The 21,491-nt window shown below is 32.8% G+C and overlaps 2 non-coding genes across 2 annotated transcripts; one reads left to right on the top strand and one right to left on the bottom strand.

Moving 5' to 3' along the window:
* The first annotated feature begins 640 nt into the window (after positions 1 to 640).
* Trnay-gua (transfer RNA tyrosine (anticodon GUA)) lies at positions 641 to 732 on the top strand. The gene is given in 2 exon segments: positions 641 to 677; positions 697 to 732. It is a non-coding gene; the product is annotated as a tRNA-Tyr (tRNA).
* Positions 733 to 5,960: 5,228 nt separating this feature from the next.
* Positions 5,961 to 6,052, bottom strand: Trnay-gua (transfer RNA tyrosine (anticodon GUA)). The gene is given in 2 exon segments: positions 5,961 to 5,996; positions 6,016 to 6,052. It is a non-coding gene; the product is annotated as a tRNA-Tyr (tRNA).
* Positions 6,053 to 21,491: the final 15,439 nt, after the last annotated feature.

Here is a 21,491-nt window from a genome sequence, read left to right as displayed (position 1 = left end):
CAATAAAAAATGGCTGACCGCCGACCGAAACCGGCGGCAGTTGTCTACTAGTTTTTTTAAATTGATGGTAAATAAACCAAGGTTTATTAGTGTCTTGGTTTTATTTTATTTTATATTTGTAATATTATTCATTTTTTTTTATGAATATTAAATAAGGTTTTATATTTTTTCAAGATAATACAAATCATATTGTAACAAATCTACAGTCACCAAAAATATTAAATAGTTGTTCGTGCGCTGAAAAAAGTTTTAATTTTTATATCGCGATATGTTTGATACAAAACATACTTTGGTGTTTAGGCTATGGTGTGAAAAAATTCTTTTATATATTAATTTTTAAAAATGTATAAATCATGTTTATGTTATGATAGGGATTTTCTTAGTACGAGTACCTACGTATTTAATTTGCATCACTTCGGGATAGCTATAAACGTGGGCATACTTCCAGAACCGCTGTGTGATGAAAAGGCATCCTTGGTGGTAATAAAATATTAAGTTCCTGTCAAAACGAATAAACATAAAATGTATTATGCAAAAGATCCTAAAAATAATATGTTTCTAATTCTTCTAACCGATCGGTTTTCCTAGGTAGTCGACAAAGTCACTTAAATATAGTAAAACTAACGGTTGAATATAACAACCTTCGGTAGCTCAGTTGGTAGAGCGGTGGACTGTAGTGGTCGTTGTAACACAGATATCCATAGGTCGCTGGTTCAAATCCGGCCCGAAGGAAAAGAAATTTTGCACTTTTTTTTAGTGTTTTTTTTTGTTCAGTGTTTTACATAGTTTGATGATAATTATAGTGAACATAATATTTAAAATATATTTAACAAACAATGTATACTTTTTTTTTTTTTAATTTTAAAATGTTTTCGTTGAGTGGGGCTTGTTCAACTTCGACGGTAATAAAGTTTATTGTTTAAATATATTTTACAGTAGTTTGTATAAAACAATTTTAGTCGTTGAGTACTATATTTAATAATATGCTCCCAGTAAATAGCGGATACCATATTATAACACACGAAGACTTAATGAAGTATTATGAACTTCAAATCAAAAGTGTTTTAAAAACAACAAACATAAGAAAAGTTAGCTATATATTATATAGCTATATATATTATACAGTTTTATGTTGTATAACTGCACTTTATACAATTTTATTATTATATTCATAAAATCATCTTAGGTTTAGTGCTGTACCTACACAATGAAGTCAAGGTCGAGATCGAGGATGAGGTCTAGGTAATAAATGAGGTAAAAATCAAGGATGTGGCCAAGGTCAAGTCGAGCTCAAGACAGCGATCGAGGATGAGGTCAATGTCAAGGATGAGGTCAAAGTCAAGGATAAAGTCTGTTTTCACTGCTAAATTCCTCTAATCGGTCTCCTCTTGTGTTTCTACGGCCTAGCCCATATTTTCCCACTTCTCTAAATATTTTCATTTTATTGTTAACAAGCTGTCTGGACTCGGCGTTGCCCGGGATTTAGTCTGTCAGGGCTGAGTAAAATAATTCCCATTCCCCTATTTTTTAAGCAATTAAATAATAAGGGCAGTATTTAAAAAACAATTGTCCAGGATCATACTTGAGTTATATCACTTTGTGAATGGAAAATCTCCCTTTTTATAGTGTATTATGTTTTCACGCCGATAAGCTAGAATTAAGGTTGTAATTTAAAATTAAATCCACTCACTAACTGTTGAATAACATAGAGGCAACATCTATTTTAATTTAAATTGATACGTACACATTCTAAAGACAAACAATAATAAAAGGCGTTGGTTTTAGAAGTACCTGCTAATCATGACATTCTTAACACAATAATTAAGTAGCTTTTTTAAAAATGAATAAAATAAATAAACTAACAATAATTCATGTTTTTATTATTTATAGAAATTACAAATATTTTATATACGACGATTGAATGTTTATTTCTTAAAAACTGAACAACAATAATAGAAATTCATTGTTGTACAACGTATAAGGGACTGAGATCCATACATTATTATATCCAGATAAATGTTGGTACAGTCGTTGCCAGATAAGTTGGTACGGCGGCAGCGGAGATTATCAGCAAGTGTATCCCAAACTAGTCTTTTTCTTCGACCGGCCGTCGACAACCCTAGTTCGGTCGCGACGCTTTTATATTATTGTTGTTGTTATTACTATTATTATTATTGTTATACATTTTATAAAAATAAACTATCAACTATGCTTCGACAAGACATAATAGACAAAAAAAAACAATATCAAATACTGAGAACTCCTGGCCCTGCGCTCCGCCGCAGCTGTGCCAAGTTATCTGGCAACGACTGTAACAGCAAACTCCATAAAATCACAGAACAGCAGGCAACAATAAGAAAATGGCTTGGCTAGTGGCTCCAAAGGTTGAATAATTTAAGTATTAATACTAATAATAGTAATAATAAAGTAATATTCCACTACGACTTATACAGTAAAGTAATAGTTAAAGAGTTGTTATATATATAGTTATAGTTAGCTTACATTAATATTATGTGAAAGAGTGAGTAACTTAGATATCTTCCGATTCCATTTTATATAAGACCAAAGAATATTCTAGATCGAAAATTGAATAAATTACAATATTACGATTGACGTCAGTTATCAAGAGATTTACTTTAAACACCTGTGATTGGTTAACATAGATCACGCTATAATATTTTGCTTATCATGAAAACAAGTTCATCTTATGAAAACAAGAAGGAAAATTTCGCCTTGAGGGACACCAGAACTATAGGAATATCAGACACAAAAATAAACGGATTAAAAAATTTTTATTTGAAATTCAACAGTGACAGTAAATTATTGTGTTAAGAAAAACGTATACTTCTAGACGACTAGCACGTATCTTCAATACCAAGTTGTTACTAAATTGTACTTAATCCGTGGTTGAGTTCATCAATGTAGTCTATAAGGGACCGTATTACGCTAAAATCGACTCCTCTAAAAATCAATTTCAGATGACTTATGAAAGCTTTCCCGGAAGTCGTAGAACTGATAGCTAACAGTTCATCCTTGGTAAGTAATGCGTTTCCCAAATAACTTTCTTTTGTTTCCTGACTCAACACTATCTCTTCAGTCGCATTGCACTTTACGAACTTGGCGCATTTTCTTAGTAATAACGTCAAACCATTTATCACACCTCGTACACTTGTACTTCGATTGGCGAGCATGTCGAAAGCTTTTAACAATAGCTTGATGTGAGGATCGTTTTCGATGCGTAACATATGTCCAAATTGTTCGAGCAACTCGTGCCATTGTTTGGCGTATTCCAAATACTTTGGCGAAACGTCTTCTAGTACTTGGATGTACAACAGGTGCTTCCACGTCAGACGGAAAAATATGATTTTCAAAAAATCAAAATGCGTTGCGTAGTACAATTTTATGTTTTTAAGGTTATTCTTGTGCCAATTAACTTTGACCGCACGTAGCCAGATCTTTTTTAATACTTGGTTGGTGACAGTCAAATCTACTTGTATGTCGTACGAAGTCATCAATACGTCACTGACCTCGTGATTTTCGCTAAATTCGTTCATGAATAGATTTTTCATTTTCAATGATTCGTCCAATGTCTCGGTCGTCTCGGTCGTCTGGTACTGGTCATGGTCCATCGATTTCTTTATTTTGTTCGAAAAACTTCGAAATTCAAGGTTATTCTTCCTTACCATGTCTTTTATTTTAGAGAAGTCGGGATTAGGATTTCGTTCAAGCCACAGGTGGTACCAATCGTTCAATTCATAGTGGAGACAATCGTTAGCGACCCAGTCGGCCTGTAGTTTTTCAGTAACATAACTATGTATTGCGAAAATTCTTTCCCCAAGGTTGCATGTTCTGACATACGGGCCATCATTATCATATTTCATAATATAGTCATTCCACAACAATCCGGTGTACAAGTGTAACGGCCACAATGAGCCAATTTTTACATTTGGTAAATTGTGCAACATATTTATAATTTCCCTACCGTTTATCCAAACAACTATGCCCAAAAAACACGACCGAATCAATGGGATTGGAAAAGCCAACAGGACCAATCGCATATGGATCAGTCCATAAAGCAAACATTTGCATTTCAAAACATTATGACTGGTAACATCCTCCTTCTCAGTGGAAGAGTTTTCAGAGATTAAGTTGTTTTCCTCGGATAGTGCAGATCGACATATCGGTACCACCAAACTCAAAACGATTAATATTAGTAATTTAAAACGGGTCATTTTATAGAAAATTTTGTCAAAAAAAAAACAAGAAATATGGTATGTAAGCTTTGGATTATTCACGATTTGAGAACACGGCGATTATAAAATAACATAGAATTATCTATGTAGTTCTGTTGTTTAAAATATAACGAATGCGTGGAGGAACAATAATAAACAATAATAGTTTTACACCTTTCAGTGTTCATTTAAACAACAGGTTTTAGAGTCTTTGAAGAATTTATGCTATGCGGTGTTTTATAGTTGTATACGATATTTAAGTATTAAAATACACATCTTAATAGTAGTTCAATATTCTTATTATCAAACTCGGTACTGCCAATTTGTTGGCGACTAGAAAATAAACGCTTTGCTTTCTTTTTGTTGTCCAAGTGGTCCTTTTAGTGGGTAAATTATTTAAAGCAGTCAAGTCTAACAGGAGCTCTTAAGTTTTCAACTATGTGTTTGCATAGTCGTCATTTGTAGTCTTTAAAGCCGAGTAAAAATGTTATATTTACCTACTTCGATCATGAAGTCTTAGGTTATGTTACTCATAAGCACTAAACCTATAATCTTCAAGTTTTTACAACTTTTTACATAAATTACAATTTTCTGAAAATGATGGATGGTCGGCAACCAGTTTTGAATAATTTCTTTTAAGTTATTCAAGTTTAAAATTCAGGACGGCAGGGATGGACGTTTCTTATATTAAATTACAATTTGGATTTTAATGACTTTTGCCTGGCGATTGTATGACCGTAAATCACATTAGGTTATTAAATTTGTAGCTGAAATATGTATGAGATTTCTATTGTGTGCAAATAAACGACAAAAATCGGTACCAAGTCCACCCGACACGCACACGTTATTTGTTCAAGACACATGTTGATATCCATATGTAATGCTTTTAGACCGGAAAATGTGCAAGACCATAACAATAGTTACTGTTCATGCCTATGTATAAACTACATACTTATTAATTATTTCTTACCTTAAACTAGAACGGTTTTTTGGCCCACATAAAATTATAAATAAAATGTTTTTTTATAGTCTTTATTGGTCAATGTAGTATGTATACTCAGAAATATAAGAGAAGACGCCTAATACCTATCATGTAATGGAATTGGAATTATTATAATAGTTATTTGTTATATGGTTTTATAGAAGTATAGTAAGACACATCCCCTTTTAAGCTAGATAGTTAAATCAAAACAAAAACTATAATAAGAAACCTTCTTAGCATGGCATTAAGGGGTACTTTTGGATCTTGAAGGAGAATGATACAAATAGAATATTCTAATACAAACCAGAAAATGGTTTGGGAAACTCACAGAAAGACCAAACGTGTCTGATAATAAATCGTTAATTTTTCATAAAATGCTAGTATTTAAATTATAAATATAAACATGTCAAGTTAAAGTAGCTAAAATAAAAGTATCCAATTAACCGAAAATAAAAAAAAATATAAAATATTTCGGATTCCAAACAAAAACATTTAAAAAATCAGAAAACAAAAATGCGGATATACTTAAATTGACATTTACTCGGTAACAAGGCATATTATACATGTGCCTATGTAACGACTTGAAGTGGGGATACTATTTGAAAAAAAAAAGCTTATAATTTTTAAAAAAAATTTGTACATTTTTTGTTAAATATATTTTAAATATTATGTTCGCCATAATTATTATCAAACCATGTAAAACACTAAACAAAAAAAAACATTAAAAAAAAGTGCAAAATTTCTTCTCCTTCGGGCCGGATTTGAACCAGCGACCTATGGATATCTGTGTTACAACGACCACTACAGTCCACCGCTCTACCAACTGAGCTACCGAAGGTTGTTATTACAACCGTTGGTTTTACTAGATTTAAGTGACTTTGTCGACTACCTAGGGAAACCGATCGGTTAGAAGAATTAGAAACATATTATTTTTAGGATCTTTTGCATAATACATTTTATGTTTATTCGTTTTGACAGGAACTTAATATTTTATTACCACCAAGGATGCCTTTTCATCACACAGCGGTTCTGGAAGTATGCCCACGTTTATTGCTATCCCGAAGTGATGCAAATTAAATACGTAGGTACTCGTACTAAGAAAATCCCTATCATAACATAAACATGATTTATACATTTTTAAAAATTAATATATAAAAGAATTTTTTCACACCATAGCCTAAACACCAAAGTATGTTTTGTATCAAACATATCGCGATATAAAAATTAAAACTTTTTTCAGCGCACGAACAACTATTTAATATAAACAAATTGTTATTAAGACAATTTAATTTTATGGCAAGAAATAGGTTAGATTCGGTTGAACTAATTAACCAAATAACATGGAAATAATTTAACTGTACAACCGCAATAATCTTAGCTTAAACTTTGTGTACGATTATAATTTTTTTTCCGGCTTTACAAGCCGTCCAGACTCTTGGTCGCCAAAACTGTATTTTATTTTTTAACCTAACCTTTTGGTTGAAGTTAATGAAATAGTATCTTACTATATTCCTTATCTATGAGAATAATTATCTTATTCATACTTGTAATTCGTTTTATAATATCTTGGACACTTATTTTGTGACTAGACACATTTATATTTTGTTCTGTTTTGAAATATAGCGTATGGTGAATAATCGCAGAATTTACATTAATAGAGTGATTCTTTGTTACCGAATTGAAGAGTCTCCGCCGCTAAACCGTTACTTATATCAATCTCATGAAAATATAATTCGCTTTTCGACCAACCTGCTGGAAAATATGTAAGCGGCCAGTCCGCGTCATCGTTCAAGACGCAAAATCTGTGTGTGGCGCGATCTAGCGGTCAAGCTTAAGATTACATACATTATTACACTTTTTTGTGGCCAAAATACAAAAACATCTTACTTAAATTTTTCAGCATCAATATAATTGTACCTCATAAAAAAATCATGGTGGTACATATCCATGATTTAATATTTTTCCAAGGAGCGAAGAAAATATCACTACATTTTTTTCAGTTATAAATTTAGCAGAATGGCGTCCTCTCAAGCACCAGTATGTGTCTTATAAAAAATTATAGCAAAACAAAAATTTGGTGTATTTGTATTTTTATGAAATAGGATGCAGTGTATAATTAACAATTAGAAGACTTATTACAACTATTTTATTGTTTTATAATATAATGGCGAATAAACTATATTATCTATAATCTATATAAAGAAAATGAAATGCTGTTCGTTGGTCAGCGCATCATTTGAGAACGACTAGCCCGATTCGGCTCATTATTTTTATAATGTTCGTATTAAACTGAATAAGGTTTAATAGAAAGAAAAATTAGAAATAAATCTCGGAAATTTGGAAAATTAAAAACGTTAGTGAATATTTATTAGAGTAGATGGCGATACGTGCACAAATATCACAGCTGACAGCTAATCAGCTGACATATGGACAGTTTGACAGCTGACCATATTCATTCATAGCCCTTCCAACCTTGGGCCAAGCGGGGGCAACAAAACTTCTTTTGAATAAAATTTTAATGGAAGATGACCTTCGAGTATGGTTTTTCTATATTGACAGAAATGTACTCTGTATACTTTCGCTGAAAAATACCAATGTATTGGTAACCTGTTTTTTGGCGTCCGTAATTGTCTGACACATTTTTTTTATAAATATTTGTTACTTAAATTTATAAAATTCATACTATTTTTTAATTATTATTACACAATAAAGGCAGATTTTTTTAGATTATATTGTTACAATTACATAATTTTCAAAAATTTTTCCATACAAACTTTCTATGTAAATAAATGGAGGTTCCTATTAGTAATGGAGAATAAAATGACCTAGGTCTAACAGCAGATATAATAATATGAGCCGCAGCGTTGCGTTTTCTATGTAATTAATTTTCATTTTTTTGGTTTTTTCTTTAATGAGCATTTTGAGAAATAAGTTTAATGCTTCAGAAATTTGATTTTGTAAATCACACAAAAAATCGTCAGATGAAGGATATGTATCCAACTTATAAAATTGGGACCTAATTTGTTCCCTTATAATTTTAGCTGCAGTCTCTACAACCCGTAATCTTTCGTCCGTTTCATCTTTTTTTTTTCACTGTACCGTATATAAGTCCGTATTTCTAAACTTTGGACTTCGTGAATTTGCCTCCGATTTTCAATGTTTATTTTTTTCTCTCTTTTTAAAAACCCGTCATCTATGACTCCATCACAAAACAAACATTGAAACTATGATATAGCTGACCTTAATTTCCTTTTTGTTGGTTGTGTATAACTTGTACCAGGTAATTCCTTAGCTTCATTAACTGCATTGATTGCGGCTTTAACGCTTTGAGGACGGGTGTAATCCTTACGACATTTTATGTGTACTTTCATATTTTCGGAAAATTTGAACCACCCATCGTGTTCATGCGATAAGCTCAACAACACAGCCCGCATGCGACTATGACTTTATAAATAAGAGTAACGAGGGTTTTAGTAGACTTTTTCTACTAAACCCTTTCTCCCCCAAAGTACCAACTAGATAAAATTTGTTATTTAGATAGTCGCTCTAATCTAGTTGAGCTACTCAAAGGAATTAGCCCAGTGTATGTAAAAGTTACTGTGTATATAGACACAAAAAAAGCTCACATGATTGTAAAACCAATAGCCTCTCAGCTCCGCATTAGAGCTATAAACGTTTACATGGCGGGAGAGGTGGAGTGATGGAGGACTAATTTTATGATTATTAATAATTGCAGTTATTAAAAATCATATTTACTGTAATTTCTTCCGTAGTCAATCGTAATTTGTACGAGTTGAGGTTCATAATAATTCATCAAGTCTCTGTGGTCGACCGTGTAATGCATTGATCCTTTTTTTTTTGCTTCTTCAAATGCAGTAAACATCGCCTAAACATTGTATTTTAAATAACTTATGCGTAACATTTATTACCGCAAAAGAATCCTTTTCTTTCAACAGTGGTTTAGGAAGGACACCCCTGTTTGTTGCACGCCTGAAGTGATGTAAGTAAAATACGTACTCGTTATCTGAAAACAACCATCATAAAATAAATATGATTTATAAATTATAAAAATTTAATACTTTAAAGTTTTTTTTACATTATTGTCTAAACATCGAAGTATGTATTTAATAATAAATTATTTAATATGAGTAATGTTAATAAGACAATTTGCTTGTATTGCAAGGAATAGGTTAGAATAAGTGTTACTAATTAACCAGATTACATAGGAATACCTTACTGTAAAATTAAAAATATTTTAGCTTAAACTATGTGTATACCCAAGACGATTGTACGATTATTAAATGCAATTGTTAGAAAATATTATATTTACTCGACTTTTCCCCGTGGTCTCTCATAATTGGTTCGATATCAAGTTCAAGTTCAGGATACCTTCTATTATAATATATAGTCATGTCGTCATTGGTAACATAGTTTCTGCTTACTCCTTCGGGGATAATTTCATTAAATATCTTTTTCATTGCCTAAAAATGTTTTTAAAATATATTTGAAACATAGTTAAATACTAACATTTATTAAGTATAAAACGTTATAACCCAGTGTTTCTCATTAGTGGCTAGTTAATTTGTAATGATTTATGGTAAATTCGTTGTTAATTAATAAAGAATTTAAATTAAAGACATTTCCACCCGTTATTGTAATACTGTTACAACATTTGCTATCTAGTGCAAATATAATATTGTAAGAAATTGTCCTATAACATCACCTCTTTGGACCATCTATGTATGCGGCCATCTAATGCAGCAACGCTAAAATTATCAAATCCGTATTTATAAATCGTTTTTCCTGGAAACAACCACACCATAACATAAATATTAAATAATATTTTTTTTTATAAATTACTTATTGTTTTGTAACGCTCACAATTAGCCACATTTGTCTTATAAATATTTTAAATTTCCATATTTTTTCAAATTTTTTAGAATTTCTATGTATCCCGGACTTAGACAATTTTTAAAAAAATTATAAGCTTTCGGTAAATGTGCTGGCTTTTTCCAACGGTCAAACTTACTGACCCCGGACCAAGCCCAAAAATGTTAACTTAGATCAGTGCGTTACATATCAAAAATTTACCCCCACCCACCCCTCGAATTTTGAAAATTTTTGACCAAGTACATCTTCGCGGGAAACCGCCCAATCGCGCCCGTTCAAACGCCAACCGTTTTGGTTTAGCCCGCCGTTTCCGTCGCGCATCCTACCTAGGGACCGGGAATCCCTCCGGAGGGACCGAAGGGTCGAAACCCAATTTTTTGACCTCGCCCCTCCTGCCAAACCGGCCAAATCCTCCGGTACGCCCGTTCGCGTAAGGCTACCGCGTCTCGCTCGTTCTACGCACGGTCTTAGGATTTATCCCTTTTGTAAAAGTGCAGTGCCAAGTCCACACTAGTAGTATAAAAGTTCGGCCAAAAATTTATATCTGTGTTCGATCGACGCCAACGGGACAAAATGTCCACTGACGCAAACAGAAAGAGACCCACGGCTCAAACCCGGGAATAACTGATCCGAAATTGCCTACAACGAGTGAGCCGAGCTCAAAAATGCAGACACCCACTACAGCTAAGAAATTTGCCATGCCCTCACCTCCACCCAATGACAACCTCCAGATACTGATGAATACCGTCGGTTGGCTGAAGACCACTATGTGTGAGGATGAGAACCGTAATAACTTTAAGAAAGATACCCTAAAGGAATTTATGACTAGACTAGAACGCATAGAGACCCTCGCTAAAGCTCAAGATAGGAGAATCGCCGACATCATTTCATCAAGAGCACAATTAGTAAACAAAGAAGTAGCCCTGTACAACACGGCCAACGAAGCGGTCGTCAATAACGTTGTGGCCGAATTCGCCAACACACTATGTAAGAAACAGTCCGAGATCGAAACCCTCAAGCGTCAATTTGACGAAAACAACCATGCGGCTGAGACCGAACATCTTAAAGAGCAACTCCGTGAGAAATATGAGGCTGAGGCCACAACGGAAAATCATGAGCAAGAGGAAATGACGGTGGGTTCTGTAAGGACCAGTCGCATACAACAACAGGTCAAAGAGTAGGAATAGGTCCAAGAGCGGAAAGATAAATAAGAGTAAGGCGAGGAAAAAGAGTCAGGCTCGTTCCAAGTCTAGAAAGAGAAAGCTAGATATAAATAGGGAGGCATCCCCTCAGCCCTCCTATATCCTCGAATGCGATCCAAAAGACAAAGAGAAGATGAAGGATACGCTGTGGTCTGAGGTTGTGAACAAGGCAACCAAACTTATGCTCGAAATGGTGATCTCGAAAAGCGGAGCAATTATCATTAGGAGTGATGATTCCGACACAAACATTGCGCTCAGGCAAATCGTTAATTCTGGCAGCTCAGCCCTGAAAGAGCAACCTGCTAGATGGCCTAGGGCCATAGAAGAGTTGAGCACAACACCACGACGGACCAGTTCCTGATGAAAATAGCCACTCAGAACGAGGACCTTGATATCACGTATGATCAGGCGAAAAAAATTGTCTACGATTGTTATTTAGTTGATAAGAGAGAATATGCGTAGCCAGTTTAGATGTAAATTTTTTTTTCAAATCGCTTTCAAGGATGCTGTGACATTTCGAAAAATAAATAAACTACCAAAAAAGAGTCAAGATTACTTAACTAATAATTAAACATCACAGTTTAGCCTTTAAATTACGATTTTACAAAAAATTGCCTATACCTAACTCCTTTATAAATAGGGGGTATAACGTCATCTTAAAAATGATTGTATAGAAGTACTACAAAACGAAACATTGCCTACTTCTAACATTCTATACTCCGACGCTTGCACGAAATATGCGGTAACTGAAAAGTGAAAATTTTTATTCAGTATGAAAACGTTAATTGTCGAAGACAAACTATTTTTGTTGAACGTGGAATAAAGGTAAAGTTTGTATGTATATAATATATACATATTATCTTTACTAAAACGTGATGTACTCTTTTCCATGACCGAATTTCGCTACTTTCCATGAACTTCGCTTTTACTAAGTCAACTATGTTTTCACTGTCGAATAAATACGGTGACGTATAATGTTATGTTATTACTCTTAAATAGGTTAGGTTAGGTTAGGTTAGGTTAGGTATAAGACGACGACGTGTAAGTAACGATGGCGTAAAAAAAAAGTTGCGGAAATCATTAGTTTTTGAGTTACATGATGAATTTAAAGTTTATCAATATTAATGGTTTTATGTTAAATACTCAAAAATTACCAACAGCAGTAAATGTGTCTGGATGGCGTAACGGTCAATAACATGAGCCATCAACCGAGAGGTACGGGTTCGATTTAGTGTGTGATCCAGCTTTTTTTTTTATAATTCAACTTGACCTATCAGCTTCTAAATTCCAAAAGACCCATACCATGTTCAAAATAAGAAGCGACCTCGCCGGCTGTCTAAAAACCGGCTTTTTACGTGGCGTATTATACTCTGAAAATTAAAAATACGACTTACAATGTTTTATATGTTGAAAAAAAACACGAACTGCGATTCGTTGTGCCACGCTGCTGCATCGAGTGGCATCAACAGGTGCTTGGCACAACGATAATACTGTAAGTTCAAGTAGTTGTAACTACAAGAGTCCACAAATTTAGCGTAAAAACGTTATTTAAAGGCAAAAAAAATGTGCCCGGTAAATTAGATTTATACCAACTGTTATACAGGATGTACCAAAAAGAATGGTTAGGTTAAGAATGGTGGGGTTTCAAACGGCTGTAGGTTGTGAAGTATTGGACCTACAGCGCTCTGGTAGGGTTTGAATGAAAGAAGGAGTTATCGAGTTTCGAATGACTGCCACTCGACGACTCTCCACGTTCCTGTTTGTGTCGTCAGCCTTCATTGTTCAGTTTTTTAAGATGGCGTCCTCGCAAGAGAAATGATCGAGTTCGCAAAGCGTAATTCAGTTACGACTGTGAAACATCTAGTGTCAGAGACATCTAGTGACAGTCATTAGAAACCTGACAACTTCTTCTTTCATTTAAGTTTTACCAGAGCGCTGTAGGTCCAATATTTCACAACCTACAGCCGTTTGAAACTTCACCATTCTTTTTGATACACCCTGTATAATTAACAGCTTAAATCTCTAAAAAAAAATGTTTTATTATAACTTTTTTTATCTAATAGTAAGGTAAGTAGCACCGGACTATTTGCTTTATAACCGACTACCCTCTAGACATTTAAATTAAATTTAAACCATTGTTTTTAATTTATTGTAAAGCAGAACCGGACACTCGCTTTTTAAGCAGATCCGTTTCTTTGGCAACAAGTATGTAGACTTAGGTGGACGAGACGCCTGTGACCTACACGGTCGCCTTCCGGCTAATAGTGTTTGAGTTAGAGAGGGACAGGTCTGAGTTATGTCATTTTGTTAAAGGGTAATCTTTCTTTGAATTGTATATTATATTTTCGCGTCCATAAGTTTATAATTTAGTTGTAGTTTAAAATTAAATCCACTCGTTACAATCCACCAGCGAAGATGTAGTTGCATCGATGTAGGTCATCATCATAGAGCTACTGTTTAAACAGGATGCAATGACCATAACACTTATTATAAATTAAATAAAGGAAAGACAACCTTAAGGAACACCAGAACTTACAAGACTATCAGACACAAAAATAAACTTATTAAAAAATGTTTATTTGAAATTCAACAGTGACAGTAAATTATTGTGTTAAGAAAAACGTATACTTCTAGACGATTAGCACGTATCTTCAATACCAAGTTGTTACTAAATTGTACTTAATCTGTGGTTGAGTTCATCAATGTAGTCTATAAGGGACTGTATGACGCTAAAATCGACTCCTCTAAAAATCAATTTCAGATGACTTAGGAAAGCTTTCGCGGAAGTCGTAGAACTGATGCCTACCAGTTCATCCTTGCTAAGTAATACGTCTCGCAAAAAACTTTCTTTTGATGCCTTACTCAAGACTATCTCTTTAGTCGCATTGCACTTTACCGATTTCGCGCAACCGTTTAGTATTAATATCAAACCATTTATTACACTTTGTACACTTGCACATCGATTGGCGAGCATGTCGAACGCTTGTAACAATAGCTTGATAGCCGTATCGTTTTTGATGTGTAACATAAATCCGAATTGTTCTAGCAACTCATGCCATTGTTTGGCATATTTCAAATACTTTGGCGAAACGTCTTCTAGTACTTGGATATACATCAAGTGTTTCCACGTCAGACGGAAAAATATGATTTTTAAAAAATCAAAATGCGTTGTGTAGTACAATTTTATGTTTTCAAGGTTAGTCTTGTTCCAATTAACTCTGGCCGCACGTTGCCAGATCCTTTTAAATACGTGGTTGACGACAGTCAAATCTACTTCTATGTCGTACGAAGTCATCAATTTATCGCTGATCTCGTGATTTTTGCTAAATTCGTTCATGAAAAGATTTTTCATTTTCAACGAATCGTTTAATGTCTCGGTCATCTGGTTCTGGTTGTTTGATTTCTTTATTTCCTTAAAAAAACTTCGTATCTCATGGTTATTCTTTCTAACCATGCCTTTTATTTTAGAGAAGTCGGGATTAGGATTTTGTTCAAGCCATAGGTGGTACCAATCGTTCAATTCATAGTAGGGACAACCGGTAGCGACCCAGTCGGCCTGTAGTTTTTCAGTAACATAATTATGTATTGCTGAAATTCTGTTCCCTAGGCCGTATACTATGAGATGCGGGTCCTCCTTAATTAATTTTTTTATATAGTAATATCTCAACAAACCTGTGTACAAGTGTAACGGCCACAATGAACCAATTTTTACACCTGGTAAATTGTGCAACATACTTATAGTTTCCCTGCCGTTCATCCATGTAACTATGCCCAAAAGTATATTCGGCCGAACCGATGGGATTGGAAACGTCAACAAGACCAATCGCATATGGGTCAGTCCGTGAAGCAAACATTTGCATTTTAAAGCTTTACCATCCTGAAGAAAGTATGATATAGTTGCTGGTAGATGGTAGCTAGTAACTTCCTCCGCCTCAGTGTAAGAGTGTTCAGAGATTAAATCGATATCCTCGGATAGTGCAGATAGACAAATCGGTACGGCCAAACACAAAACGATTAGTATTAGTAAATATGTAAAATGATACATTTTATAGGTAATTTTGTGTAAAAAAATATTAAAAACAGAATTATGGTATGTAAGCTTTGGATTAAAAACGATTTTAGAACACGGCGATTATAAAATATCTTGGAATCATTTATGTAGTGCTTGTGTGTTCTATACAACGTATGTGTTGAACAATGAAAAACAATAATAGTTCTACACATTATAGTATTTATTTACACAACCCGTGTTAGTATCGTCAAGAATTTAAATAATATTTTAATGCAATACGTTGTTTTATAGTTGTAGACCACATTAAAAAAAATAGAACACATCACTAAAATACACATCTTAACAAAATTATCTTTTCAAACTAGGTATTGTCAATTTGTTAGCGACTAGGTCATAAAATCAGCACAAAAAAGCTTTTTTTTTGTTATCCAAGTGGCGATTTAATGGGTAAATTATTAAAAGCAGCCAACATTCTAACATTCTAACAGGGGCTCTTAAATTTTCAACTATGTGTTTGCCAATTGTCATTTGTAGTCTTAACAACCGAGTAAAAATGTTATATCTACATACTTCGATCGTGAAGTCTTAGGTTATGTTACCCATAAACATGGAAGAAATGGCCACCTGCACCTCTCTCTGGGGTGCACTTGTTTGGTAGCGTTAGGTAGGCAGCTATAAGCCCGAAAATTTCAAATCTAAACCGTCTAAGCCCTGATCGGTGGAAATAACGGACGTTAAACGTAAGAGAGAAAAGAGAGAGAGGACGACTTTTATCATATAACGAAATTAAAATAATTATAATAATTATTCGTTATATGATATTATAAAAGTGCCTGTAATTTAAGGATGGCCTTTGACTTGTTTGAGAGCTTACATTTTCTAATTATTAACAAATTACTGAATACCTAAAAAATACATACATCACGCATTCTTCAATTACTCTTATTTTTTTTTTTACCGACAATTAATTATTATTTTCAATAAATTGTCAAAAACTAAATAATTATGTTCACTACCACTCTTGACGTGGAGCTTTTGTAGTAGGCCAAAATGTGAGTTAAAATGTTTATAATAATAAAAATTTTTTTTTTTATTTTACTAATAAGGCCTGCAAAGGTAATAGCTGGAAATGGGAGGTTACAAGTTAGATATCGGATATGAATTATGAGTGTTTTATAAAATACAGTAGGTATAGTTAATATTAGGTTTTATATACTATTTTATATATTACCTACTGATAATGTATAAAATATTTTTTCACCAATAACTTTTTAAGTAGAAACCAGCCGATTATCGGTTAACCACCGTTGACCAACCAGATAAAGTAGATTAAAAAATTAATCTAAAAATAACGTGCTTATGCGTCTTAAAAACTATAGAATAACCCTCAGGGGATCTTGATAACCAAATAGGACAGGGGAAAAACGTGGGGCGCATCTTTCTACTTAGATATTAAAACCTAAGCTTTCATGTTAATGCATTAAGTTGTCTCTCATAATGCTGTCTCTTTAATCGAACGAATCAGAAAGTGATAGTATGACTTATTATCGGAAATGAAATGTAATGGATTTCCGTGCCACTTGCCTTAAATTTCATTGCAAATTGAAAAGACTTAATTGCTATTCTCTCCAAAGTTTATTTTATGTAAGTTGCTTCAATTTTTTTTTAATTACCTACTTGCTTAACATTTAAAGTAATGTGGTGCTCAATTTTACATGACATGTCATTAAGTATTATTTTATTTAGAAGAGAAAAGACGATTGGGCATGAATTATGAGTTAAGGTAGTTATTAATGAGAAGAGAATGTTATTATATATTCAGACGCGTGAAGTAGTAAAGATGCGCCCCACGTTTTTCTAGTTCACCTGTCCTGTTTGGTTATCAAGACCCCTGGAGGGTTATTTTATACTTTTTAAGGCGCATAAAAACGTTATTTTTAGATTAATTTTTTAATCTACTTTAGTTATATTGTTCTTTTTCGTTTTCGTATGTACGTATCCATATATTTAAATGTACAATGTTATAAAAAGTTTATAACATGTTATAGAAAAGGCTGCATGGTCAGAAGGATTATCATAAGAATTAAAATTAAGTTGTAATTACTATATAAATTATCATAAAAGTTATAAGAAAATGCAAAAAATGTAATGATGGGAATGGGTTTGAACCTGGTACCGATCATATCTGAGCACGGTTCACGCCAGGCGCACCACGCATAATTTTTTGTTGGTGGGTGAGAAATAAGTCTATTTGAATTGCAAGATTCCACCCGGAACGACGGACAAGAAATCGACCCCATTTAAACCCCCTTAGGGGTGGAATTTTCCCCCTCTTGTAAATTAATAATGCATTGTCATCGAATTGTGAGCTACCCTGAAAGTTTCAGACGGATAGCTAATCGGAAAGTGCTCGAAATTTGAGTTGCAAGATTCCATCCGGAACGACAAACAAGATTGTGAGTTCACAGAAACGTTATAATAATTATAATAATAAAAAACATCATAAACTCTTTCCTCTAGAAGGGGTGGAAAAGTTTTATTATTTCGTTTTTTTAGGAGAGGGTTTAGGGTTTAAGGTCTGAAATATTAAACTATTGATAGATCTAAAATGGGGTTATAACACATATAAATTTCTTAAAAATCTGTAGTCAAACTTTATTTTTAAGAAAACTAGTCAACATGGTATTTTAAAATATTTTCATTATGCTGTTAATCACAATATATAAAATACATGGGTAATAAAAGTAAACAAATTATTATAGACAGATGAACAACCCGAATGGTATCCAATCCAATACTAAAAATACAATTACAAGCACATTATTGACAGTGATTTTTTATATATTCATAGATGCGCATCAAAGTGTTTTTAAAGTAATTCTATCAGCTATCTATACATTATTAGCGACCCTAAAATTTGTATTCAGATTTTACATGTATTCAACTAATATTTTAATTCTAGTTAAAATGTCTGTATTGTACAAAAACCATCGAAACGTTTTGTATCGTTTGATAATGTAGACAAAGGACAAACAACTGTTGGCATATAACTGTTGTACTTTACAAATATAAGTTTTATTGTTTTTTTTTTTTTTTTTAAGAAAAACGAGTTGTTTATTTGGCCATATGTTGTTTCATTATTTGTGTTTCTGATCGTTTCACTTTGCTTGCATGATAGTACCATATTGTAACGACTATTATAGCGAATAAAAATTTTGTACCAAAAACCATTATTCAAATTTTAAAAAATGTTTTTTCACTTACGTAAATCTTGTAAAATATTCGAAAACTACTAAAATCTATTCAAGACAGCTCAGATACTAATACTAAAGAACTAATTAAAAGTTTTAGGTATGGGGTGGCTTGGCTCAATGTTATTTTTCTAAAAAAGGTATTACATATAATTACATTTTCCACACAATCAAATTAAATGTAATATTATGTAATAATTATAAATGTTTACATTATGACAATTTAACAAAATAATATTATACCTTAATGTACAAAATAGTTATTCGCTATAATTATTGGAACATCAGAGTTCTACGGCCACGCAAGAAAATAGGTCAAACATTTGTATAGGTACCTACACAAACATCATAACAATATATGTTTTAAAAAACATTTGTTTTCAACACAAACAGCTGTGGCATATGTAGACTATGGCTATGTATCATAAAAAAATAAAACGAACAAAATATAACTGAATATTTTACTTCTAAACTAAGCAATAAGCTAATATGAAAAACAAATGGATTGATGACATTAAACACAAAAACATTTTTCAACTTAAAATTACTATAACTTATTAGCTTGAAGTAGTGTTACTGGACAACCCCTTCTATCATGTCGTCCTGTCATTGTATAATTTTCTTCAAATTTACTCATTCTACCTAATATTACAGATTGTAAATATATTTTAGAAAACAATCTTATTAGTTCCAAATTACATATAAAAACGTTGAAAAACTACAAACATTATCATAAACCCTTTTCCCCCTTTAAGGGATGGAACTTTCTCTTAATTTTGAAGTTTTAGGACTGGAGATCTGAAAATCAGATTCAAGGTAATTCTTGTTCGGGGCAATAAGATTTCCTTGAAAACTATCCTAACCATAATACATTTCGAATGCCCCAACGAAAAGGGTCGTACTCGTTTTTAGCAACTTTTAAGGATGAACCAAACAAAGATTCAAATTTAAATTCTTATTCTTTTTTCAAACTGATATGTTAAAAAAAGAATAAGAATTTAAATTTGAATGTTTGTTTGGTTCATCCTGAAAAGTTGCAAAAAACGAGATACGACCCTTTTCGTTGGGGCAGTCGATTTATAGGCAGCTATGTGAACTAAATTATTATGGGAACATAAGTCCAAATACCTCCAATATTTCCAAAAATAAAAATATTTGGTTACAAAAATCGTAGATAATTAATTAGTAGTAGTAGTGTACAAAATAAAATTAGGAATAATAAATGCATAGTGTACGTAATATTTGGGACTTGAGTGAATATGATATTGTATTAGTATAAATAAGATTTTAAAATTCGTACACTACAAACTGAGTTTAAGGCAACATAATATGCTTTTACCAAACAATTTTTTTGCTTACACAAGTAGTACGTTTACGCATTTAACAAATGTTTGAAAAAATTTTAAGATGAGATGTACACGCGATTATACAAGTCCATTTGAGTAAATTCTTTTTAATCAACAAGCCCGACGACTTGGTAGAGTTTACTAGATCGAATTCCTTTCACAACTGGGCTAAAAATATGATAGTGACTATGGCATATTTCCCCAAAACCAGGTCAATGATGGGATCAACGTGGGCATTTTTTTTTTCATATTTTGTTGACGAAACTAAAGAATATGATCTGTCCGAGTAGTTGATAAACATTGAAACTTCCTATCAGTGATCTAATATTTACTAGATCACCAATGGACTTAAATAGAATACAGTGCTGTTGAAAAGCAAGTCCGCACGTGAAAATTCAGTGAGGACCTCCTATGATTTGGTAATAAATTATACAAAATTGTAATATCGGATATACTTTTTTTAACTTATAGAGAAAGGGGAGTTGCCATCCCCTGCCCCTCCCTGTGAGCACTCTTACTCGACATTCGTAATTATAAGCAAATTGGATTTAAATTACTTGACGAATGATTCCCGTTCCATGGACAACTTGATTATACAACTTGGATAATCATGCATTGGAAAAAATGCAACTTAATTAGATAACTTCCAGAAAGAAACTTTTAAGATATTGCAAAAGAGTTTGCAATCGGATTGTTTATTCAAGGAAACGATATACAAACATTAACGAAAATAATGATACTAATTACTAAGTATATGTAAACCACTTAAAGCTTGATAAACAATACATTTTTCATTAATATTATTGATTCTTGAGTAAATTTAAACAAAAAAAGCCAGTACAGTGGGGTCGGGGCATAGTGGGGACGGAGAGGTCACAGGTCCACAGATTTTATTATAACTGATAGTGATAAAATCACTTTTAAATAAACGCTTAGATGCGAATCTATGGATAGTATATTCAAACCAGTTATAGGGGTTTAGAAGATATCGTGGGACTAGCAATAATGTACTTAAAATTTAATATTAAAGCAAAATTAACAGTCTAAAATTTGACTGCAGATTTTTGAGAAAACTGTATATGTTATAGTTCTATTTTAGATCTAACTTCGGTATAATTTTCAGATCTAAATCTCTAAAACTTTGCTTGAAAAAGTGAAATAAAGAAAAAAATTATATCCCTTCTAGGGGGAATGGTTTATGATATTTTTTTGGTTTGTTAATGTTTATGGATAGTACTAGGTTTGAAGAACAATTCATATAAATTTGGAATTTTTTTGGACTATTTTTAAAAAAGTTATAGAGCATCGTGATTTTAAGTTGAATAAATTGTGAATTCTTTGGGTGTTTTTCTCGATTTTGGTGGTGAAGGGGTGACTTTTTATAATTTTTGGCCTAATAAAGTACCTTCCAGGTATGACTTCTGATCAATAGTTGCTACACGAAGAAATCGGTTCAGCGGTTTACGAGATATCGTGAGTTCAGACACAAAAATAAAAAAACACAATACCTTCTCAGCTCCGCATCAAAGCTAAAAGTAATCGCTTAAGATCAGGTGACATATATGCATAGTTTACA

The sequence above is a fragment of the Adelges cooleyi genome, unplaced genomic scaffold (assembly GCF_023614345.1).
Source record: "Adelges cooleyi isolate 19-005CV unplaced genomic scaffold, UGA_ACOO_1.1 ACOO_flye_CR_arks_rails_tigmint_CR_PRNA_394, whole genome shotgun sequence".
Taxonomy (NCBI): Eukaryota; Metazoa; Arthropoda; class Insecta; order Hemiptera; family Adelgidae; genus Adelges; species Adelges cooleyi.
Note: the sequence above shows the minus strand (reverse complement) of the source record. Positions and strands in the feature narration are given on the sequence as shown.